This window comes from Schistocerca gregaria, chromosome 1 (assembly GCF_023897955.1).
Source record: "Schistocerca gregaria isolate iqSchGreg1 chromosome 1, iqSchGreg1.2, whole genome shotgun sequence".
Lineage (NCBI taxonomy): Eukaryota > Metazoa > Arthropoda > Insecta > Orthoptera > Acrididae > Schistocerca > Schistocerca gregaria.
In genome coordinates this window covers 1,071,153,603-1,071,180,480 of record NC_064920.1, presented here as the reverse complement: position 1 = coordinate 1,071,180,480, position 26,878 = coordinate 1,071,153,603, and the positions used below count along the sequence as shown (strand labels likewise).

The following is a 26,878-nucleotide window of genomic DNA, read 5'->3' as shown; positions in this document are numbered from 1 at the left end:
ACATGAATCTTCAAAGTATGCAGTGTGCTCAGGAGACTACTATGGTAGGAAACTACTGACAATTGTGTATAAACCCTAAATCTACCGAGTCCTGTCCTGTTTTCTTCTACATCCATTCGATTCATTCACCACAGTCGCATTTGGCTTCCAGTTTTAACAAAACTCATGATTTTTATATTTCATTTTATGTCATATACTCTGATTTCAATTAACTGTTTTTCAACCCCTCAAAATTATGCCTCAGTTTTGTATTAGAGTGTTTTAGATAAGATATCTCTGACTTCAGTTAATTTTTTTCCTCAAAGTTATCTATAATTTTTACTGAAATAACAGTTTACTTTTCCCCATCTGTTAGTCATTAGTGGATTACAATTCACAGTCATTTATTAGACTCAAGATGTCCATAAAAAGGTGAACTTGCTGACAGTCAAATTTCATTTGCCTTCTATGATCAGTTCTTCAGTTTCACTGCAGATTTTTGTTAAGACAATTGTTAGATATATGTACTAAACATCTTGACCTAGAGACCACTCTACAAACTACATTAGTAAAATGTTGTTAGATACACAACCATCTTATATATTTACTATGATACTTTTATTATCTACTCATGGCAGAGACGATGTGACAACAGGGGCTCTATGTTGCCACATTCTTGCCATTTAAGACACTAATTTCACCTAACTAATGTGATGATAAATATATTACATACCAAATACAGTAAAAGCAATATTTTTCAGATTTATCTTACTGTAAGCAACAAATGCAGTGGAACTGAAGAGTAACCCTAAGGTATATTGTACCCAAGTTAACCTTAAATCAGTATTGACACTAAGCTTCATTGTATTTCTCTTAATGGAATATAGTGTGCACATGTTTGTAGGGAGCAATCTGTAATTGGTGAACAGGAATATCTACAACCAAGAGCATTTGGTATTTTATTTTATTTTGGAGTGACAGTTTTCAAGAGAATCTTGCTGTCATCATTGGATCTTCACAAAATTCTTATTAACATGCATAGTTGCCACCACTATAGCGAGATCACTTTCCACTCATAGGTAATAATATTATGTTTATTTTTCAAAAACACAAAAAAGAACATATAAAACATAATAAAACATACGTTGCAACAACTGTGTGCCCAGGAGCAGAGGTGCACACACAGAAAGTGCATTCGTGGCCCTGTGACGTACTTGGGTCATGAATGCGCTTTCTACATGTGCGTCTGCTCCTGGGCATACAATTAGTTCAGTTTGTATTTCATACAATTTTTATGTGTTTGACAAGTCAACATAATGTCATTTCCTATGAGTGGAAAGTGTTTTTGTTGTAGTGGTGGCATGTACACATATTAACAAGAATTTTCTGAAGATCCAATGATGACAGCAAGATTCTGTTGAAACTGGTCATTGCAGAATAAAATAAAATACTGTGAAGATTTTCATGTTCTTAATGGAGTGTTCATGGGCTCAAAATCTGTGATAGTCTAAAACTAGTTTTTGACCAGGGAATAAATCAAGATCTCTATCTTTTGGGGCCAATGCTCTTCCATTTTACCCATGAAAGAATGTTACATAAGGAGGAAAAACACTTCCGCCTGTTGCTGTGACTCTTCTTGCCTTCCAAATTCTGGAAACAACCTATTGCTAAGGCAAGAGTAGCATGTCTGGGAGAAATAACATAACAATAACATCATCTACCACAGTATGTCACATTCATATAATAAGAATAACAATTTTGTGGAATATCCCAAATGCAGACTAACTGCTTATTTACTTTCACAGTCTCTGCCCTCAGATTGGTGGAAATTTGCTTCCAAAATAGTTACACTGACAGGCAGTATTTTTTATATTCTCTCATTCATAACTTAAACATCCTTCACTATATTTTGGCTCTCTCTGCCAAACAAATTATTGTAGCACATTCTCCCTACAATTTCTTCTGTATTGAGGAAATGCCGTGTATTATATAGTTCTGAAATCTCATTGCCATTCTTTTCTGTAAGAATTATCAAAATTATTCTTATATATATATCTTAATTTTGATTTGTTAATGTACATTCAAAGATTTTTGTTGGATAAAATATGAAATTACTCATATTCCACAAGAGCTATGTTTATAATCTAATTTTATACACTCCATTTTATTTTTGATTGTAGCATGAATCTGAGCCACTTGTTGCAGAAACACACTGTTGAGCGAAATCGTATTTCCCAGGAAGAAATGTTCTATTAGGCAAGTTATATTGCAAGATAGTGCACTATGTATTTGGTGGCAGTGAATTACAATGTACCTTGAAGTACACATCAGTGATATTTGTATTTTTCTTTTTTCTTGTAAGCTTAAATGATAATGGCAATTAAGATACTTTGAATGATGGTTCATGAGTACTTAACTACTTCACACTGCAGAGTGCTATACTTTATGTTCCCTAACAATGAGCAGTATCTTAACTTCTATGATGCGTACAGTGTTCAATCTCCTAGCCTTTTAAATGTGTTTGCTTTAAGTGATATTACTTTTTTAACAGTTAAATTGCATTCCATTGTGGCAAGCCCTTAAGAGTTACGAGTACAGCTTCAGATAAGAGATGAATATAGAAAAAAATATCTTGGAGAAATTTTTATCCTGGTCTGTTACATATTAGTACTACAGTATGCACATTCATTCAGCATCTGAGCTGTTCCAGAGCTTCGGCCAGGGTCAGTCTAGAATTAGATAGGTTATGATGATTTGTCAGAGGTGCACAGCTGTGTTTCTGTACTTCATTTCTTAAGTGAACAACATTAATCAGAACGTAATGTAATTTTTGTGATCCATCTTTCCAGATACATGGTAGGTTAACAATACGCCTTATTACAATAAGCCATCAAGAATCTAGAAATACATATTCAACAGTCTGTGGCAATTCCTATGAGTTAATGAGTTATTTTATATGCATTATGGTGATTACCCAGAGAAGTTTGATAAAACTGGAGCATGAAAAATCTTGTATCTTGTATCTCCAGGAGCTGGAGCTGGCTCAACATAGCGGGATATTCAAAGTACATGTGAGTTGTATAGATGATCTGGTCAATGTCATCTGTGTTGTGTGTTTGCTGTGCACAAGTTAAAAAAAATAAAAAGAAAAAAAAAGAAACGAGAAAAGAAATATTCAAATCCTGTCAATGGTCAGAAGTTGTATTAATATTATCCTGCAGATCAACTGATATTTCATACTCTGTACAAAGCATCACTTGATGCCAGAATTGAAGTCTCCTGTGGTCAGCATACTGGCCTTCACAATGATACAGATAACACGTAGTTATATTTCAGTCAGTGCACAAACTACAAACATGTGTGAGCTATGGGTTGGCAGTCCTGATGCCTGGATCAACTTAGAGGGATCCCTCTTGTTCCACACACTGCAGAATGCAGCCTTTTACATGAAAATTATTGTTGCTCATTAGGAACAGATGGCTTGAAACCAGAAAACTTGCTAATGGTAACTTCCAACAACCAAATGTACACCACAAAAATGAAGGACTGTTCTGTCCTGCAGGAAAACTTCAAAAATTCTACAGTCATGTTGAAAGGACATTGACCACTATCGTCAACTGATTTCTCACATTATGCTATTTTCCTGTATCATATGTTGGAAGATAATTTGTGAAAGACCAAATCGGAGAGCATCGTAGAACAGGAAGAAAAGGTGCGGCAAAGAGCTGACTTTTCACTATAAAAAACTGGTGTAGAAGTTTTGTAATAGTTATCATCAGGCAAGTGAGTCCATTGCCAAAAGCAGCCACTTACAGAACCTCGCAGTCATAATTCAAATCATTGATAAGATATGTAACATATAGTTTCATTCCCATGCAATCATTTTAATGCATGTTATCAGCAAAAATCCGGAGTTAACAGTGAGAGAGATTGTAAAATAAATGTATCATAATCCCAATGGACTAAATTCCTCTACAACAACAACAGTAAAACTCATATTCTTGCATCCTTTCTCCATACATTGTATGAAATGACGAAGTTCACTCATCTGAAAGGTAATGTAAAGCTGATACGTAAACGCAGAAATAAACACTGGATCTAATTTGACAATGAATTTTTTTATCGATCACTATAGTAAGAGCTAAGGAGAGCAATACAGAATACAAGTGTCCAACATACTTTGAAAGGAATATAAGAAAGCAATAAACTGCTTCTAATTACCAAAAATTTACTTTCATTAAAGACAATTTTCAAAAATAAGGAAACTACAGTGGTGTTTTTGTATCACACTATTACTAACATATTTTGCATATATTTAGTATTCCAGCTGAATCTTCCAGTTCTTGGTACTATAGGGACTACTACGAAAATGGATAATTTAATATTACATGTATATTTTACCAAAACATGTACTCTCAAACAGCTTCCGAAAGAGAAACTTCCAGAAAGAATCTGCAGCTATTTTATCACTGGCCAAATGAACAATGGGACCCTCAAAATCTGTCAGACACACAGGCGACAGACCAAAGATCAATATCATCATCCATTACGGATGTGAGGTACTTGTTGTTAGGTTTTTACAATAATACTTGGTAGCATTCAATTCTATTCGTGCCCTACTTACAGCTCAACAACATGTTTTTAGAGACAATGCTCTCATCATCATGTGACACCTCTCAAAATGCATTGTTGAACTGTAAGTAGGAGAGAAACACAGTTGAATGTTACCAATTATTACTGTAAACAGTCTGATTCACAAATCACAGATAAAGGAGCTCATTAACAATAAACCACATTATGTGTTATAAATATGAGCTTTAAACAGCTACAATTTCTTTTCATTTAAAAATGCAGGGTATCATATTCATACTCAATTATGGTAAAAGTTCCTCAATTTTCTTGTCATATCAGCTTTCTTGTTGAAGCCAAAATGCCAGATAGAAGACTCTGCAAAAATGATGTAGGTTTTTTGACAAACAAGAGAAAGAAATTCAAAAGAATCAAATTGAAAAACATCATTATGAAGTGATGGATAAGTCATAACAATAGCTCTCTCTCTCTCTCTCTCTCTCTCTCTCTCTCTCTCTCTCTCTCTCTCTCTCTGTGTGTGTGTGTGTGTGTGTGTGTGTGTGTGTGTGTGTGTGTTTGTGTGTGTATTTTGGCCTGGGGCAGGAGGGGTGGGGGGAAAGAGTTGAGGAGGGGACGAGGCAAGAGAATGAGGCTTGGATCATTACTCTGAAGATACAACACTGGCTAACAACATTACAGTGGACAAACTTCAGTTCAAGGCACACAGTACAAGCCATCAATCAGTTAATGCTGAGTAAAAATATCCTTCCAATAGCAAACTCCAGAATAAAAGTTCATTATCCATAATACAAAATACCACAATGCAGAAATAATTTAAACAAAGAGCAACAATATCATGGGTATAAAAAATGAAGATATTTGTTACAATATTTTGTCAATGCTAGTTACATTATAGAAGTTAGAATTTTCTGTTATTTTCATTTGAAGACATCTGTTTAAAATCAAACAGAACCACCCAAGCTAGAAAAGAAGAAGCAAAACATGTTCTAAGTCCGGCACATCAACATCTATGAAAGCTTATTGCTCCATAATGTAAAAATAAGGGAGAGATGAGTACTAGTATAACTCTCTTGAATATCACTGAATACTCACATTTCCTAAAATCCTCTCCTCTATTTTCATAAGTGAAGGAACCACAGGTTTTTAAAAGTAGCTTCAGTCAGCTTTCATTCATGTGTTTTTTTGCTGCCATTTCAAAAGTATATTTTTCTACATCCATACTCAGTATCAATTCAGCAATTAACTTCTTTATGCAAATAAGAAAATTTTGAGGAATAGAAACTAAGGAGTACCAAAAGTATGAAAATTATAACCTGTAGTGGGTAAAGAAAAGTTGAAGATAGTGTTAAGGGTATAAAAATCAGTACAAATAACTACAAAGAGAGGGCACTACAAGATAAGCAAATTTCAGTAATACAGTCACTGATGCAATGTAATGAATGGATAAAAATCTACTTACCAAGCAGTGGCAGGAGAACACACACATACAGGTATTAAAATTTGCAAGCTTTTGGAGTTGGAGGCTCCTTCTTCTGGCAGAAAAATTGAAGGGGAATGCAGAGGGGTAAAGCAAAAGAACTGATGAGGTTTAGGAAATGAGGAGAGTTTGGAATAGTCAGACAGAACCCTGGGTCAGGGGAGACTTACTGGACAGGATGAGAAGGAAAGACTAATTGTTGGGGACTGCACCAGACAAGAGTATGAGTGAGCTTGGTGAGCTCGGTTATACATTACAACATATTTTCAAAAATTGATTATTTTCATTGATTCACTAAAGTAAGGATGATCTGCAAATAAAAACTGTGTATGATATACAAGCAATGAAGATAAATATTCACACAGAAGAATAATTCCTGTCCTAAGTAATACAAATAATGTCTCAATAAGATGCAGGCAAACATAATGTCTAGACATATTTTTAGAGGAAAACATAATGTTCACACAGAATATTACTGTAATACAGTATTATATATTGGAGACAATAATTGTTAATAAGTGGAGAATAGTAGGTGTTGTTATCAATTTCTTAACAAATCAGACAAAATGTGCCATAAATGACTAAAATGCAAACAAAAGCTGAAGATACTCTGACTCACACCACAGGCTAACCTACTAATACTCCAGGAAAAACAGTTAAGAAAACCTCATTCCCTCAGTCATACCGTCCTTCAGTAGACTCAAAGCAAATGATGAGATGGAAAGCAAAGAATGGGGAAATGTCAGAAGGAAATACTAACGGACAACAACAGCAAAAGAAAAGGTATGAAGGCAGAAAGCACTACCATACAGTGAAAGAACAGTATTACAATAAATAAACACATGGAAAAGGTGTTACATCCATGTGGAACACTGCAAGGGAACAGTGAAGACGCTAGTATGGATGGCAAACACTGTTGCTCTTCAAGAGACAGTGTTTCTATTTTTGCAGAAGGTACTTCTCTATGGCTGATCTGTGAGATACAAAAATGCTATTGGAATGTCATCATATAGTACATGCTTAGATGCTCTGTTAACATAATAAAACGAAACAGCTTTTATGCTCCACTTTTAATTAATTCCACTTAAAGTTGGTAGCTGTAATATTGGAGGAGTTGCATGCAAGATGGAAATTCTGAAATCATAGAAACATAAGACACTTCTAATTAATAGAATCTGTTTACAACAATAGCACCAAATGATACATTTATACAAACGAGAGTTCACTTCATTGAAATATAAATAAAACAACATCACTTACCAAAACAGCATGTCAGTATAGAGACATTCTGGCTTATACCATGAAGGGGTAGGTAATCAGTGAATGATGATATGTTTTAAGCACAACTAATTACAGACAGATCAGCACTGGTTATAATGGAAAGTTTCTGTCTACTTCTCTCTGCATGCTTGTCTCTTTCTGTATCTCTTTCTACTGCAATACACAATCTAGTTTGTTTTTGAGCTCAGCAAATGGAACATTTGAATGTGGAAGCTTATGAATATATTTATACTTCTGTGTTACAGCATGCTGTTTTGTTAAGTTTGCCTCTTATAAATACTTTTTGCAGTTTTAACTACCAGTTTAAATTATCTTCTCTAATTTTAGAATACACATATCATTTTTATACAAAGGTTCTTGATACTGTAAAATGTATTCCTACCAGTAATGCTTTCTTGGAAACAATGCAAAATACAAGAATTTCATTACATGTCATAGGCATACAGAAATACTGTCCCAATTTAACTGTTGCCTGCAAATTTTTTATGGAGATGTGTACTACAAATATATTAATGCAATTTCTCAAAAGCACAAAATTATGATATTCATTCCTATTTTGACTTCAATAACAGAAAGCTTTTGGGTACCAATGGTTTCATACCAGTAATACCTGAGCTTCAGGCAGCTCATAAATTAATAAAATGCACATCAATGGTGAATTGCATTTGCCTTGGACAGAAGAAACTTGAAATATGTGATAAAATACACAGATGTATATATCCCCCCACCGCCCACCCCAAAAAAATCTCTCTCTCTCTCTCTCTCTCTCTCTCTCTCTCTCTCTCTCTCTCTCTGTGTGTGTGTGTGTGTGTGTGTGTGTGTGTGTGTGTGTGTGTGTGTGTGTGTGTGTGTGTGTCTCCGCATTCCCCATCCCTTGCCAAGTACAGTCCAAATATCTTCAACAGAAATCCATTCACATAAAACCATCCCTTCTACTGTTAAGCTAGAAGATAGCTTCCACTATCTTTGAGAAAGTCATTTGTGTAGATTTCTTTGGCCTCTGTTATGATATACAACTCAGAAGTTTTCCTATACACTAGTGTTGGAAACAAATACATAAAGACAATCAATAGAAATCAAATCTTATGCTAAAAAGTAATTGTTTAACAAGTGTCACACATCTACAGTACTGCAGTCCTAATAAGCCTGACAAATACTTTTGCAACCATACCAAAGTTATAACACCAAAGAAAAATACAGAAACATCAAAATATTTTGGCCATTCTTTCATGGGTAAATAATTTCAACTTATAACTTTCATACATATATTTCTTTTTTTAGGAAGTTTATTGGTATTATTATATTATCATTATTATTATTATTGTTGTTGTTAAAATGGTGAAAATATTTGTATTACTTCTCTTTAGTACTATATATGTATATGTGGTAAATCAATTAGTGCTCCAGACAGAACTTTTACATAAGAAAAGAAGTAATACATTAAACATTCTGAGACTGGAAAGGATATTGTGTTTAATCTGACAAAGCTGCACATATAGTTTATTAAAATTGTACTCACACTACATTAAAAATCTGAAATGAGATGCATGCCTCTTGCACCTTTAAAAATGACAGCACAATATAATCACAAAACAGGCAACAGGCTTGGTGTTATACAGTGTAATTTTCTATAACAATGTTGGAATATTATGTCACATTATTGTACAGAATCGTAAGTTGTTCAACACACAACCACAATGGTCAAATGAAGAACAAACTGTCTGTTAGAACACACAATGTATTTAACAGGGAAGAGTAATTAACATTTCTATCAGTCAGTAGGAACTCGAATGTAAAAAATTATATTACATATTTGCACTATAAACATTGGTGGAATCCAACCCATAAGCACACATATTGATAGACAATTCACATAATATTATGAGATATGGATGTCCCAATGTGCATGAAGAGTGTTTGAAGCAGGCACTTGGAACATTTATTAAAAATATTTTTTTAAGAGAATTAAGTTTCAACTATATAATATCATTTCTAATGTCTTGTGTACATCTTCCACACACAATATACATATTTGTGTGTAAATAACTATATTTTTAAACACAAAAGATAGTACACATAAAGAAACAACTTTGAAAACATTTTCGAAGAGACATTGCAGTGCAGTTCTCAAAACAAAATGTATAATATGAACAACTATTTACAATCACCATTTTATTGAAACTGCACAGAATTCTAGGAATGTCAGATATGTTTCTATATTTAGATAATAATAAAGCTTCATTTGGAAATCAGAGTATTTCATATTGTCTTGTAAACTAGTTCTATCTTTAATTCCAAACACGATGGGATAATGAGAATTGAAATAGAAATTCAATCACTAAAGTTTCAAAAGTAACAAAGTGTCTGAGTGTTTATAGCATTAAATGTATTGAACTACAATTTACAAATGTCAAAGTATCATTTAATGTTTAATGTACACAGATGGAATGAATACAAAATTTTCAGACACGTGTGTTTGAAAATTATGAGTATGCAGAACGCTATTGCTCTCCAATAACATACTTTAAACAGCTAAAACAATACAGGTTGCAGTGTCAATTCTAATTATCTTACTTTTATTGCTTCTGGCATGTGCACACAGCTCAAACCAACCAGGAAGACCATGAGAAGGTTTGAAAGAGAAGTGGATCATGTATCCAGACACACTGTTCACCTGACATGGAACATTCATCTTCTAACAGTATTCTTCCATCAACAAGGAGGTAGGCGCATCTCTCTTTTCACCTGTAAGTTTCACAAAATACGTATCAGAAGACACAAAATAAATTCTAGGAGATGGTATTCTGTGCACCCTTTCAATGAAGTGGAAATGAATCACATGAAATGCAAATATGATATTTATTTCTTAACTACTACTATTAAAATAGTTTCTAGCATTGAAATTCATAAAATGGCAACGAAGATTTGTAGGTCAGTAGGTCATACACAGACATCTACTGTCAAATATGTTTGCTGTTTTATCGGATTAATAGTAGTCAAACAATAATTTTCTTGTTGGTTACAGAAGTCCCAATGCAAAAACTGAACTCCCCCATAAAAATTTCTGAGAGGATCTTTACACGAAATTCAAATTGGCTTAATATTCATAAAATTAACTCATGTATTACAAAACTACTGCTGCCTCTACTAATGTCATCAACTAACAGTATCCATGAAAATTTAAATGTGGAGAAACTATATTGCAATAGTTTTGTGCCAGCAATAAACCACAAGCATAAAAAAAGACATCTTCAGCCTTCCAAGAACACAGTGTAAAATAAAAGACAGCTACTATCCATAATTTCACCATCTTACTGTGTAGGCTGTAGCAAAGTGGCAAAACATTTTGTCACTTTTACTTCATTTTACTATTTACTATGTTAGATATAACAGAAAATACTCATAGTTAAGTGTGTCCAACATCAGGAATACAGCAAAGTTTCAGTGCATAGTAAGTGAGACTAATGGGACATATCACCTACACTGTGTCATCACCAGTGAAAGCTGGTCAGTTGCATTTATCAGGCTACACATGAACAGTTAAGGTATATTATATTGTCGGGAAAGCCTGAAGAAATACAGTTAAGGCATATAATTACAATTTTACGTTTGAGGTCCAACTAAATTTCCATTACATTTGTTCTTTGCGATATTTTTCTCGTTAATGCCTTTCTTATATATTTCAGCCTAAGGTCTCACAAATGATGTAACTACTGACTTTGACTTATTACCAAGCTACTAGGAGATGATTTATTATGTTATTTAGTAGCTCATCAATTGAACAGTGGTTGCCTTAACCACTTTAGCCACCCAGACACAGACCCTAACCGGTTCAAATTTCCAACTTGTTACAAGCTGCAATGCAGTGAGCCTCATCCATTAACAGCAACCCTCGTCCATTAACCCCCCTATGCACAAATTACTGAGTCCTATAGATAGGAGTCTGGGCGATATTAGTACAACCATACTGAAACAGATATCAAGGAGTCATTACAGAAACATATATATGTGAGAGTTCTACCAGACATGTCTTATGGAACAGGCAACACTTACACACATTCTTTGTAACAACTTCAGAACATCTGAGGATGACCTGTTAATAATTCAAAACTAGCCATGTTACTATTTGTGTGATATGAGGCTGAAATATAAAACAAAATCATTTTACAAGTTCTCTATGTTTCTGCAAAAAAGGATGCTTACTCTATGTAAAATTTTTATTTACATACTACACATCAAGTGCAGTATGTTAAAAACTTATTTATTCGTTTGCAAAGTCAAGAATACAGTTTTTTCTATATAAACTCGCTTAGTGAATTTAAAATGAGACTTATTTAACAAATTATGCGCAGAAAAATGAATAGTCTCGTACTGTAAATCAGGATCCTTAAGTGATGAAATATACCACCTTGTAGAGGTTTCCAATTCACTTAAGATTTATCATTGCAAAAGCACATGTGGAGTACACAAAATGATTTCATTTACAGATCAATAGCACAAGTGGTTCCGAGGTACCAGGTATTGATTTATGCTGAAACGCCCATATTAGTATATGGTGTAGCCTCTAAGGGTGGCAATGCAGATGCTGACTATGGCATCCAGTTGATCATACATGTGTCAAATACCATCCTCTGATGCATTATGCTGTGCCTGCTTGATCTGGTCACACAGTTACGTAAGCGTTGTTGGTTGATAAATTGCACAAGTCACTTCTCATCCTATCATATCCCACAAGTATTCAATTGGAGACACGTCCAGAGGTTCTGCTGGCCACGGAAGCTGTTGCATATCTTGAAGGGCACATTGAGTTTCATGGGCAGTGTGTGTGTGTGTGTGTGTGTGTGTGTGTGTGTGTGTGTGTGTGTGTGTGTATAGAGAGAGAGAGAGAGAGAGAGAGAGAGAGAGAGAGAGAGAGAGTGCTGGTCAGCATTACCTCCAGAAGCACCAAAGGTGAACAACAGTTGTAGGTTATTGCACACCAGACCATAAGGACTGGGGTGGAGCCAGTGTGTCTTAAACGAATGCACTATATGAGACAGTGCTCACTAGGTGTAACAAAGCAGAGTTACCCACCGCTATCCTGTTTTGGTTTGACACTCCTTCAGTAACTTAGTTACGCAATGAACTTTTATTTTTTTCATTTTCGCTACTCAGATTCTGACTACAGATTCTGTGGCCTTCAGCCTCATAGTACAGAATTCAGAAATAGTTTAAATAAAATTCCCCTAGTAAAAACTATTATTTCAGAACATTCTAATATCTATTCTGAAAGTAATGAGCTAATCAGTTTTATTGTAATTGCATACTATTAACAATTATGGAAAATGATGTATATTGTGCAATACATATTAAGTAAAATGCGAGTGAGCTGATAGATCAAATTCAGCGATAAGACTGCATCCAAAAGAAAGTATAAATTTTACTGATTCCAGCAAAGTGTTTAAATTAACCTAAAGTCCGTTAGTTAAATAGGTATTAAGACTTAAAATCTGTAGCCTGTATGACTTTCAGTGTCAATTGTGACCAAACTACCAAATAATTCCGAGATCTGTTTCGATACCTTTGCTAACTTTCTACATCTACATCTACATCTACATTTATACTCCACAAGCCACCCAATGGTGTGTGGCGGAGGGCACTTTACATGCCACTGTCATTACCTCCCCTTTCTGTTCCAGTTGCATACGGTTCGCGGGAAGCACGACTGTCTGAAAGCCTCCGTGCACGCTCGAATCTTTCTAATTTTACATTCGTGATCTCCTCGGGAGGTATAAGTAGGGGGAAGCAATAGATTCAATACCTCATCCAGAAACGCACCCTCTCGAAACCTGGCGAGCAAGCTACACCGCGATGCAGAGCGCCTCTCTTGCAGAGTCTTTCACTTGAGTTTGCTAAACATCTCCGTAACGCTATCACGGTTACCAAGTAACCCTGTGACGAAACCTGCCGCTCTTCTTTGGATCTTCTCTATCTCCTCCATCAACCCAATCTGGTACGGATCCCATACTGATGAGCAATACTCAAGTGTAGGTCGAACGAGTGTTTTGTAAGACACCTCCTTTGTTGATGGACTACATTTTCTAAGGACTCTCCCAATGAATCTCAACCTGGTACCCGCTTTACCAACAATTAATTTTATATGATCATTCCACTTCAAATCCCAGATATTTTACAGAAATAACTGCTACCAGTGTTTATTCCGCTATCATATAATCATACAATAAAGGATCCTTCTTTCTATGTATTCGCAATACATTACATCTGTCTATATTAAGGGTCAGTTGCCACTCCCTGCACCGAGTGCCTATCCGCTGTAGATCTTCCTGCATTTCGCTACAATTTTCTAATGCTGCAACTTCTCTGTATACTACAGCATTATCCGCGAAAAGCCGCATGGAACTTCCGACACTATCTACTAGGTCATTTATATATATTGCGAAAAGCAATGGTCCCATAACACTACCCTGTGGCACGCCAGAGGTTACTTTAATGTCTGTAGACGTCTCTCCATTGATAACAACATGCTGTGTTCTGTTTGCTAAGAACTCTTCAATCCAGCCACACAGCTGGTCTGATATTCCATAGGCTCTTACTTTGTTTACCAGGCGACAGTGCGGAACTGTATCGAACACCTTCCGGAAATCAAGGAAAATAGCATCTACTTGGGAGCCTGTATCTAATATTTCCTGGGTCTTATGAACAAATAAAGCAAGTTGGGTCTCACACGATCGCTGTTTCCAGAATCCATGTTGATTCCTACAGAGTAGATTCTGGGTTTCCAAAAACGGCATGATACGCGATTTCTACGTAAAATAACTCCAGTCTCAACTTTGTAAGTGCATTAATTAAGAATTAAGTAAATTTGAATATGTAAAAATTATTGTTCAAAAGGGCTGCCATCGTTATAAGTCAGGAATTCCCACGGCGGATGCATAAGTTAGTTCCACGTATTTAAATTGATACAGCTCATTCATGTTATTTAAATAATAAAACCCAATAGTTAACTTCAAAACCACATAGAAAGGATCATTTTAACTGTAGGAAATTATAAACTATAATATATTAACGGAAATAGTCAAATATGCAAGCGCTTGTCTATATAAGGTCCGAGCTGGTGCAGTTTTCAGTTAGTTCTCGGTCAGATTCTCTTGGAGCAAAAGTGTGCAAGTCAGTTAATTTTTCCGGTCATACCAAACAAAAAAAAAAAAGTGTAATTGTGAACATTATTAAATACTGGAATTTTTTGACCTACCTAATGTGACAACTAAGTGTAAGAGGCCTGGTCACATGAATATTGTGTGTGCTAGTAATAACTAATAAATTGTACTGTGGTTGACATAAATGTTGAATAACGAATACGATCTTGACTTTTGATTATGGAAAACTTAACCGAGGAGCCTGGCTTCTTAATTTCAGTGTGATTTAGATGAGACAGAGGCAGCTACCGGGAAGGCAATATTGAATGAACAAAGCAAGGTAGGTCAAAAACACTAAGCACTATCTACTGGGTGAGGAAATGTTTCAGTACCGGTACATCCGGTTGTGACGTGAACTAGTAAGAGGCACTAATACGAGGATACAGCTTGGCACGTTACAGCAGTATGTGCAAATTACCATAACTTGCATGCAAAAAGAATCTGGTTTCATCACTGAATACCACAGTGTGCCACTCCATCTCTCAAGAGATCCTCTGATGGCACCAGTCAAGCCATGCATGTCGGGTGCAGTTGCGTAAGTGGAAGATGGGCTCAAGGTGTGCATGACCGTAGTCCTACTGTTAATAACGAGTTTGCAGCAGTCCGTATTGACACATCTGAGCTCACAATCCATCTTTTTTGTGCTTTGCTAGCCATACAGTATGCCACTGCTGCCCTTACAATATGATGATCCTGGTTGGTGTCTGCGATATGTGGACATCCAGAACCTCATCTATGGGCGCTCCCTAAGAATGCTAACATGCCCACTGACACCAGCACCACTGCACAGCTGTCACAGCACTTCCAACTTATGTGTCAGTTCTCTGAATGGACCATCCACAAACTTTCACACTGATTAAACAAATCCACAAAATATCAAACAACTATTCTCTCTCTCTCTTCCCTTAAACTAATTCGGTAAAGGCCTCAGACCAATGAAAAAAATTCAAGAAACAGTAGGACAAGGATTTTGTAAGCAACATTTTAATGCATACATTTTACATTATTAGGATACTTCAAAGAAATTTAAGTCTGGCATCTGCTAACAATTTTGTCACAGGTGGCAGAGTAGCAGAGAGAAGTATGGATCACTCTCTTGCCTCCCAAGTTGGGAAAATTCACCCTAAAAACATGAGGATGAAGAAGACAACGGAAACCTCTGCATTAAAGGTACATAATGTGGAATCACAGGGCATGTGATGTGTAACTGATAAAGTGTCATGATTTCTCCATTGACAAAAGCTTCCAGATTTTCCCCCATTTGGGTCTCTGAGAATGGACGACCAAGAGAGAAGTAACCATGAAAAAATGAGGGAATAACCAACAAAAGGGTATCACTCTACCATTTAGAGCATGGAACGTCAGAAGTCTGAACATGACAGGGAAGCTAGAAAACCTGATAAAGGAAATGCTTAGTCTTGATCTAGATATTGTGGGGGTCAATTAAATGAAATGGAACAAAGATATAGATTGCTGGTCAGATGAATATAGGGTAATATCAACAGCAGCATAAAATGGTCCAACAGAAGTAGGATTCATCATGAATAGCAAGGTAGGTCAGATAGTTACTGTGAATCCAGAATGATTAATGAGGAAAGAAGTGCAGTACTGAAGTACCAGGGAATGATGTGTTTGAACTTCTGTAATACTGTATATGATATGATAATGAATATCACGGAAGACATCTCAGTTGAATATGAATGGACATTTCTAAAATGGCAATCACACAAATTGGACAGGCAAAAATAGGTACAAGGAAGGTAACTGTGAAGAAAGCTTGGATAACAGAAGAAATGCTTCTACTGATCAACTAAAGAAAGAAGTACAAAAATGTTCAGGGAAAGCCAGGAATACAGTAGTGTAAGTCACTTAGGAATGAAAGAAATAGGAAATGCACAATAGCTAAGATGAAATGGCTGCAGAACAAAAACAAAAAACCTCTAAAGAAATTATTGTTGGAAGAACTTATTAAGCATATAGAAAAGTCAAGACAACATTGGTTGAAATTAAAAGCAAGGGTGGCAACTTTAAGAATGCAATGGGAATTTCACTGTTAAATGCAAGAAGGAGAGTTGATGGATGGAAAGAGTGAACTGAAGGTTTGTACAAGGAGGAGGTCATTTCTGATGACCTGACAAGTTGACATGGGAATCAATATGGAAGACATACAGATCCAGTATTAGAGAGAGAATTTAACCAAGCTTTGGAGGACTTAGGTTGAAATAAGACAGAAGAGACAGTCGGCATTCATTCAAAATTTCTAAAATTGTTGGGGCAAAATGGCAACTAAATGACGATTGAGGTTGGTATGTAGAATCTACGAGACTGGGGATATACCTTCAGACTTTCATAAAAACATCATTCACAGGATTCTGAAAACATTAAGAGCATATAAGTGTGAGAACTATTGCACAATAAGCTTAACAGTTCATGCATCCAAGATGCTGAAAAGAATAATATACAGGTGAATAGAAAAATTGAAGATCTGCTACATGATAATCAGTTTGGCTTTAGGTAAGATAACATGATAGAGAGGCATTTCTGGGCTTGATAATGGAAGTTTGACTTAAGAAAAACAAAGACACTTACATGGAATTTGTCAACCTACAAGAAGTGTTACGTAGTATAAAATGGTGCATGACTTTCGAAATTCTGAGGAAAATAGGAAAGAGCAACAAGCAAAGCTGGACAATATACAGCATGTACAAGAATCCAGAGAGAAAATTAAGAATGGAAGACTTAGAATTTTTCTACCCTACTGTTCAATCCATGCATGAAAGAAGAAATGATGAAAATCGGAGAAAGGTGCAGGGGTAGGATTGAAATTCAGGGTGAAAAGATATGAACGATAAGATTTGCTGATGACATGTCATCCTCAGTGAAAGTGAAGAAGAATTACAGAACCTGTTGAATAGAGTGAACAGCCTAACAAGTACACAGTATGAACTGAAGATAACCCTTAAAGACAAAAGTAATGAGAAGTAGCAGGAATGAAATATCAAGCTTAACATCAAAATGGGTGACAACAAAGTAGACGATCTTAAGGAATTTTGTTACCCTGGAAGCAAACTAACAAATGACACACAAAGCATGCACAACGAGCAGACTAACGCTGAAGAAAGGGCATTCTTGACCAAAAATCTATGAGTAACAAATGTAGGATTTAATTTGAGGAAAAAATTTCTGAGAATGTGCATTTGGTAGACAGCACCATGTGCTAGTGAATCATGGATTGTGGGAAAACCAGAAAAGAAGAGAATCTAAGCATTTCAGATCTGGTGTTACAAAATTATGCTGAAAATTATATGATATGGACTGACAAGATAAAAAGTAAGAAGGTTATATTGGAAAACAGGTTTTCTCAGAAAATTTCATTGACGAAATCTTTTTGGGTTACCACCTAAGTTGTGGTGTTTTGTTTTCGTAACTTTTTTTGCAAGTTATATTGTCTGAAAGTGAAGTGTTTGGTTCATGCCCAGTTCATTCCTTTATAACTGCTGGACTGCAGTCTCCTCTGCTGAGGTCAAATGGGTGGATCAATCACATGCCTCTGGAGGAGGCATTGCGGACAAGGCCAGGGGGGAAAGGTGGGGAGGGGGGTGGGGGCACCTGGAAGGTTGGATATTGTCTGGACATTGCGTCCTGCTACTGCCTGTCTGTTCTGCCCACTACTTCTGCCACTTTCGCATCAGAGCACCCCGACACATTTTTTGCTAATGCCACATCCCATGCAGAGGTCAGTTGAAAACTGCTGTCCTCGTTGACAAGATCATTATATACTCTTATTTGTTCTGCCTCATTGACAAATGAATCACAGAACCTTTGGCATGGTATGGCACTTTTGTCTGTTTGAAAACAAACATGTGTTCATTTATTCTGTGCTCTAACAATGCAGACTTTTAGGTTTGGCTAAAGTGAACACTTCCCACATGTTTTGAACAGTGCTGTAAGATGCACACTATGTCTGACCAATGTCCTGCCTGTGACACTCACAACTTATGCTGCAGATGCGAAGTGCCTGTAAGCCCTAGTTGGTCTTTGACTGACACAAATAAATTCTAAATTTTGACCACCAAGCAAAAAAATGGTTTTTATATTTTACTTCTCCATTATCCTGGCAATCTTGGCTATGGGCAACAATGCATATGGAAGGAATGCCATACACTTGACTTCTTCTTGGGATTGTTATCTTTCTCCCTTTTGCTTGGCTGGAGAGTGTGTTTTATTTTTGTTTCCGAGTAGGCATTCTTGTGAAAGGTTTCGTAGAGATGCTGTAACTTGGTAGACAGACTTCCCTTGTCACATATGGCTTGTTGCCACATGTACTGGGCTGGTGAGCAAATGAGTGTGCTGCACTGGATGGTGGCAGCTATTTGCATTTAGGTACAAGTCTGTGTATGTCTTCCTCCCACAGGCAAAATGTCCCATACATGCCTTCATGGTTGTTCTGTATCAGGATGTGTAGGAATGGTAGGCATCCTTTTCCTTCCACTTCTTTGGTGTTGAGTGTGCTGTTAAAATGGCACAAGAATTCTAATAAGTTTTCTTCACCATGTGACAAAACCCTGAATGTCACAGAAACATCTCTGTAAAATATCAGTGGTTTCAGCTGTTTGGTTTTGATAGCTGTTTCCTAGAAGTGTTCCACATATACACTGGCAATGCCTGGCACCAGAAGGGAACACATGGTGACTCCATCCATCTGTTTGTAGAACTTCTGACTACATTGGGAGAACAACACACATGGTCATGTTTGTTTCACTCATGGAAGAGCAACAGTGAAATGAAAACTTGATCTGGCAGAAACCTGAGTATAGACATAAATTGTCCTGAAAAAGTTTGAAGAACCCAAATTAAGTGAGAAGTCAAGCAATATTTTACCACATCTTATGTATCCTTAACGACTGCAAAGAAAAAAATTAGATTAATTACAGTGTGCAGAGAGGCTTTTTTGAAATAATTCTTCCAGAATCCCACACATAAATGAAATGGAAAGAATCCCTGCTATTTGGTACAATGTGACATGTGCTCTGCCATGCACTTCATGTTAGTTCCAGAATATGGATATAGATATAGATACATTCATATTACTATGCTGTCACTTCATAGCCACACTCAAGACCAAATCAGAAAGCAGGTTCATCAATATAAAGTACAACACTTAGCACTGAAAGCACATTTAATACAAACATTAACATAAAGCTACAACAGAACATAACTTGTGGACAGAGACTACTGCTATTTACACAGGCATTACATGCAAAAGAACTTTTTGAGAACCTTTTATAAATGATAAATACTTCATAAGAAATAATTGCTGGTGGTTAAGACTGAACTGGTAACCTGCAGCATGCCAGTAAAGCTAACCACTACTTTACACTGTATACACCACATCTCACAGTATTGCTTCCTCTCCTGCAGTATCAGTGAGCTGCTGTTTTAGAAGTTCTCATTGCAACCAACTACAGCATCCTGGATCTACATCTTGTCAATGGTCCTCTGCATCGCAACACTGGTGGGTCCTCAAATTCTGGTCATGTTGTCAGATCCTCTTCTCTATGAAGAGCATGAAAGGCAACCACTCCCCTTGAAGTTTATTGTTCATCAAGTGGATCTTCAGTCTTCTTGAACAAGAAGCCTCCACCATTATCCTGTGTCTCAGGACTGAAGGAGGGCTTCATATGCAGGACACAAATGAAACTTGGCACCTTCGTATTCTCAATGAAAGCTCATAATCCTCGACTTCAAAAGTGACAGGATACAATATGAACAAATGTAGCACTTTAGTAACTTTCCTGTCAAGCCCACTTTCCATGCAGGTGTAAAAATATGCACCACATCACCCAAACTGTATGTCACTAGCTGGTGCTTGGCTTGCACTGCTCTTGGTCTTTCTCCTTGCCATCCAGGATTCATGTGGGAGCCAGCTGTCTTGCTTCTTCAGTTCTGATTATGAGATGGTTTACACAGTTTTCCCTAGTATCATCTAAGTGAAAGGGGAATAGTGTGTTCATTGTTGTTTCAGCCTCATGAGCAGGAAGTATAGTGAGAAGCAGAAAATGTCTAGTTTTGTTGTGCTGTATGTGAATGTTACTACAGAGAGTACTGTATCATGTCTCTGTTTGACATAAACGTACACCAGGACCCTGTCTGCCAATATCTGATTAAAGAATTCTGCAGGACCATTCATCTGTAGGTGGCAGGCAGTTGTAACCTTGTGGTTGATGTTGCAACATGGAATTACCTATGATACTAGTATCGACTGGAAAACTTTTCCACATTCAGAAATGGTCACAGTGAATGCTCCATGCTTCAAAATGATATCTTACACAAGGAACCTTACAATTTCCAGAGTTTCAGCATTCATCACAAGTTTGGGGAAAGTGTAGTGAACATCCCAATTTGGTGGAATGATCCTGCTACAGGTGTAATTGGTACCAGAATACCCAGATATAATTTTGGCATGTTCTCCTGTCACTGGCATGTGCTTCTGTCAGTGGTTCACACAGTATCTAACAAACTGGCAGTCTGCGTCTGATTCTGTCTAGAGTCTTCATGAGTCCCAGGTGACCAGATGTTGGAATTTTGTGGGAAAACTTTAGCATAGCCAACTATAGTTGAGTTGGGATGACAAGCAAGTATTTCCACCCCAGTGTATCACAGTTTCTCTTATAAATATCCACAGATTAGGGGTATAATGGTTGGTGTTACTGTTTCTTGATCGTGGGGACCCCGGTTCGATTTCTGGTCAGCCTGGAGATTTTCTTCATTTGGGTATTGGGTGTCTGTGTTGTCCTAATCATTTCATCTTATCTTCATTGATGTTCAACTCACCATAGAGGCATCAAATGAAAGGATTTGCACCAGGCAGCCAAGCAACCCTAGACAGGGTATCCCAGCCAATAATACCATACTATAATTGTTTTTGCCTTTATTAAATGTTCCATTCATTAACTGGAGTTCTGTTTTGGTCAGTACCTCATTCTTTAAGGCCTGTATGGTTTTCAGCAAGCCTTGATCTTCCTTGTGTTCAATAGCAATATCAGTTAATGCAACAATTACTGAAATTTCATTTGTGCTGTTCTGTTCAGCTACAGGATTCCTGTAAAGACAATCTCTGTCCTTGTATTTGGGAACTTTTTGATGACCCAAACAACTACAAGGCACTCTTTCTCAGTTTGTTTCCTCTCGGACTTGGAGAGTACTCTGGAAGCATAAGGTATCACCCTTTTTAGCACATCCTTGAATTTGAACTAGAACTGTACCAATCCTATAATGGCTAGCATTGGTGTGAATTTCTGTCTTAGTATTCTCATCATAAATGCTAGGGCTACATATGATGTTAGTGCCACCTTAAGGATATGGAAAGACCTTTCTTGTACTTTGTTCCGAGGATATTTGGTGTCTCACTGCAGTAGCTCTGGCAGGGATCATGCCTCGGTAGAGAATTGCCAGCAATATGAGAACATTTTGGAAAATTTCTCACTTCAAGAACATTCCGAGGAGTCAGAAAATCTGTGACTGCTCTTATTTTCACTGAATCAGGATGGACTCAGTCACCACGCACCAGGTGCCCCAAGATGCTTCATCGGCAAAGAAACACTTTCCAGTACAGGTGGAGACCTGCAGTCTGAATGCACTTCAACATGGCTATCAGGCAGCTTAAATGTTCTTCAAATGACTTTGAAAAAATGAAATTATAGATCAGTTAGCAAAGACATGTTTTCCATTTCAAGTGTCAAAGTGGATTGTGCACCACACTCTAAGATGGCTGAAGTCTTACATAGTCCAAATGACATAACTTGGAGCTTATAGAAGCCACCCACTCAGCCTCAGTTTCCCAGTACCCCGTCTGCATGTCCTTGTAGAGAAATTCAGGGCGTCCCAAAAATAATGACCTGATTTTAACTTGTAATAATAATGAGACAAATGTCACTAGGTAACTGAAACAGTACTAGATGTAATCCGCATGGTCTAGAGTTTCAGAAAAAATCCACTAGATGTCGCTATGAGTACTGACCTGGAGGGTGCAGCCAGTCTCGCACAATATGGCGTCTGTACAACAGAAAGCGTATTGTGTTATTAAATTTAGTCATACTCAATTAGTGATTGCAGTTCAGCGGGCATTTCATATTCAATTTTGTGCTAAACCATCATCACCAAAGAATATTTGACAGTGGTATAAACAGTTTGAAGAAAAAGGGTGCCTCTGTAAAGGCAAAAGTCCTGGCCAGCCACGCATTCCTGAACAAACAGTGGAACAAATCTGATGAGCATTTGAGTGGACCCCCTGCAAGTTTACGCATCATGCTATCCGAGAACTTGGGTTACTGCGCATGACAGTGTGGTGTGTGTTACAGCGTCGTTTAGCCCTCAAACCATACCAATTGCAACTGGTACAAGCTCTTCGAGATACAGACAAAGTGAAGCAGGTGAACTTTAGCAGTGCTATTCTAGAGGACATGGAAGATTACACTTTTATGTCACTGTTGATATTCAGCAATGAGGCAATTTTCCATATTAGTGGTAAGGTTCACCATCATAATATACATATATTGGGGGCTCAAAAACCCTCATGAAACAATCGAACATCAATGTGATTTACCAAAAGTGAATGTTTTTTGTGCTGTTTCCCAAAGTATGGTTTATGGACCCTACTTTTTTGGGGAAGAAACTGTAACAGGACAATCATATCTTGCATTGCTATGGAACTGGTTATTCACACACCTTGACTCTGACAATTCCATCTATCAGCAAGATGGAGCACCACTGCACTGTGTAACGTAACAGACTACTGAAACTATCAGTACCATCGGCTGGCAAGCTATGCGGTGCCATGAATCGAAATGAAAGAACAATTATATTAATATAAAATTACAGTGAACTTTAATTATGTCAACATAAACTGAAATATTATCATTTTATTATAAAAACTAATAATTTGCAGGACAATCATATTATGTATTGCTGCAGCACTATTTGAGAACTCTATTCAATTTTCATACTGTTTTCATAAATGTATACATGTGATGTATAAAATATCTATGCTCAATTCATGTTGGAAAACCCTGTGTACTTTGTAAGATCTTTGATTGTTAATGCAGAAACAGTTTGCTGGGTGAGGCTAAGGGACAGCTGTGTTTTGGTGAGTCTAAGAGACAGTGAGTTTTGAGAAGTCGTGAGAAACAGATGATTTTGAGAAAGGTCATGTTGTTGAACATTTTTGAAACTTCGACTTATGTTGGAAAAGCTTATATTGGTGAACTACTGGTTGTTATGAACGTGATAATATTCCATATATAATATGGAAAGCTTCAAACAGTATCAGGTCTTATGTAGCATATTACAAACCCAAGGACCCATTGTAGTAACAATTACTGCAAATCCATAAGTTACCCCTAGACAACGAGCAAGCAACAACGAGAATTCAAGGTAAGGTAATTAAATTATTTCATGTTTGTGTTGTGAAGTTACCTTCTCTTTGTCAAATATTTAAGTCTCTTATGCTCTGTTAATAGAGTGAACAGACTGACGGGGACTTGTGGTCCACTATTGAAACCAGGAAGACCACACAGGTTTTTAAACACGTGCCATAATTTGACATAAAAAAATTGATGATCTTAATATTTGTTCCCTGGACGAGAGAGGTACAATACAACTGGCAAAACAAATTGTGCAGCTTCCTCAATGCCAACGGGCCTCAATGTTGGATAGTGCATACAGGACCGCGAGACAAGGCTTTACACTCTTGGCCTCCTAGGTCCCCTCACTTAACACCATGTGATTTCTTCCTGTGGGGATATGTTAAACAATGTGTTTACATTCCTCCCTTACCTCGTGACATTGATGAACTAAAAACCAGAATATCAGCTAATGCAGCTTCACTGACAGAAGACACCTTGGTCTTAATTTGGGATGAATTCAGCTATTGGCTAGATGTCATCCAAGCAGCCAATGGAGAACATATTGAACATTTATGATGGACTTTTATAATCTTCTAAACTTTCTGGGTAATTTAGTATGCCATTTGTTGGTGTTAAGCCCTTCTTCCTAATAAATAATTTATATATAATTCTGTTTAAAATTGGGTCAGTCTTTTGGGACATCCTGTATTTTGTTCCTCTCAAGTAGTCTGGGGTGTCATCAATGCTTGACAATGGGTAGACATCTTTCGTTGTGATTTTATTCAGTCATCCATAATCAACACAGAAGCATCATGTGCCATCCTTCTTCACAAGTACCACAGGAGAGGATCAGGATACTCTGAGGGTTGTAGCATCATCTTAACCTCCTGGATTATCTGTAGTTCAGTCAGTGATGCCCTACAAGAGTACTTGTTGGATGACCCCAATGATGCTACAACATCTTATCATGAGTGACTCAGTATGTCTTTTTATTCCAGATTTTAAAGAATCCAAAAAACTGGTGTAGAATGGCTAACACTCACTAGCATTGTTTCTTGAATTGGCCGGATATTATTGGCTGTTCAGTAGTGGTTTCCTCTTCTATGTTGTCTATAGTGGTAGCAGAGCACAATTCCTTGTTGATGGCATTAAGCTGCATTCCCTAGACTACATTGGCCAACCATACATACATTCCTTTAGAAACAAGCAGTGGCTGCTCATGACAATTAGTGATCCAAAGTTCTTCTTGACCACCTATAATGGTTTTACTGGCATGAAGATTTTTTTTAGTTGAATAGTGTTTTGCAATTGACAGGAGCATCACTGAGCATCTCTATTGATGACAAACTCTCCTCATTGATGACGGAAGGATAAAAATATCTTCAAAAACAAACAACTGGCCAGAGCAGTATTTGTTATGGTGCCTGCTGCAATCACTTTGTTAAACTGGAGCTGTAATCTTTCACAGTCTATGACTGCTTGTGATGCCTGCAAGATGTCCCTTCCAAGAATATTATTACAATTACATTTTGATAGAATGACCAATTTGAAGGGCTGTGTTCTGCCACTGACAGTTATTGTCACAATACATGTTCCTACTGACTGGACGCATTTCCCATTTGCGACTTCAGCACACTTGCTTTTATATTTCAAAACATAGTCTTCTTTATCTGGTAATGATAAGCATCCTAAATTACAGAAAAAGAAGTTTCTTTGTCCGCCAGTGCCTGGAAACGTTTGCCACGGATGATAATGTCACTGATATTTTTAGACATCTTTGTGAATGGAGAATCTTCATCTGTGGCAGTGTCACCTCCATAACTGGTTGCCTTGCTTACAGTTTCTCAATTCAGCATCTAGGCGAGTAGCTGGTACCTCTGTAGTATGCTGACAGGGAACAGTTATGGCCTGTGGGGGAGCGATCTTGTCCATGGTATGGTGATAAGCTTCGTGCCACAGGTCGACTACAGCTGTCTGTAGTTAGCTGGTTGAACACAACTGCAGTGATGACTGGTAGGGTAGAAGGCTTCAAAAACTTTTTTTCTTTCTCTGCAGTAATGTAAGTTGTAGTGACCCCAGAATTTTACAAAAGTCTGCAGACACTTGGGTTCCAGCCATTTCGAACACACGTTATTTTAAAGCATGGCATAAGGATGAGCGTGGGCTACTGCACCCATTTATTGTTTGTGCAGGCGAAATTGGAAGGGAGATAATTCGTTGGCACTGCCAAGTGTTCAGTGCGACCTGCCAAGAATAAGCAAATACAGCCCGGAAGCTCCATGGCCGGCTGCAAAGAGTAATGTAGAATTGTATTGTTAAAAAACAAATGGAGAGACTCGAAATAATGACTGTTTGTTAGATTTTGAACTGCTGTTGAGAGTACATGGACTGGACGTGGGTAGTCAGCCATGATAAAAGCTTGTGTATTAATTGTGTTCAAAAATGTGTAATTAACTGATTCTGGGTGCCCAGTAATGTGTGGACTTACGTCATAAAGTTAAGTTTTTTTTGTTTTTGTTTTTTTGTTTTTACAAAGTGGAAATAAATATGTTCTGGTGCATTGAATGATATTCCAAGAGAGAGAGCGAGAGAGTGAAAATTTCCCTTCCTAGTAGTGAAATCTTCGGAGAAGCATCCGGTGCTAGCAGAAGACATTGGCACTGCAACAAAGCAGAACCAGCATTCTTCAACAAGTAAGTCCACGAAAATGCTTAAGCTGTATAGAGAGAGCTTAACATTACACTGGGCTACCGCAAAGTACCCTGGGCTTCTGCAGTGGAAACACACTTGTGTTTTGTCCTCTGTCCTCGAGATACCTATTCTTCTGCAGGGCATTATACTTCGAGGAGGAGCTCATTGTTCCCTTTAGGTGCTGGCTTTGGTGCAAGTACAAGTTGAAGGAGTCCGTTCTTCACATCATGTTTGACTGGTGGTGGAAATTGGCAGTTAAG

At 37.2% G+C, this 26,878-nt stretch overlaps 1 protein-coding gene across 2 annotated transcripts in view; it reads right to left on the bottom strand.

Moving 5' to 3' along the window:
* Positions 1 to 4,190: 4,190 nt before the first annotated feature.
* The window catches only part of LOC126281608 (protein kinase C, brain isozyme), a 1,181,175-nt gene continuing 1,158,487 nt past the window's right edge, over positions 4,191 to 26,878 (bottom strand). For both annotated transcript variants that reach the window (XM_049980720.1, XM_049980728.1), the window contains one exon: positions 4,191 to 10,072. The gene's annotated coding sequence lies outside the window, so the exon portion shown is untranslated. The remainder of the gene's footprint in view (positions 10,073 to 26,878) is intronic.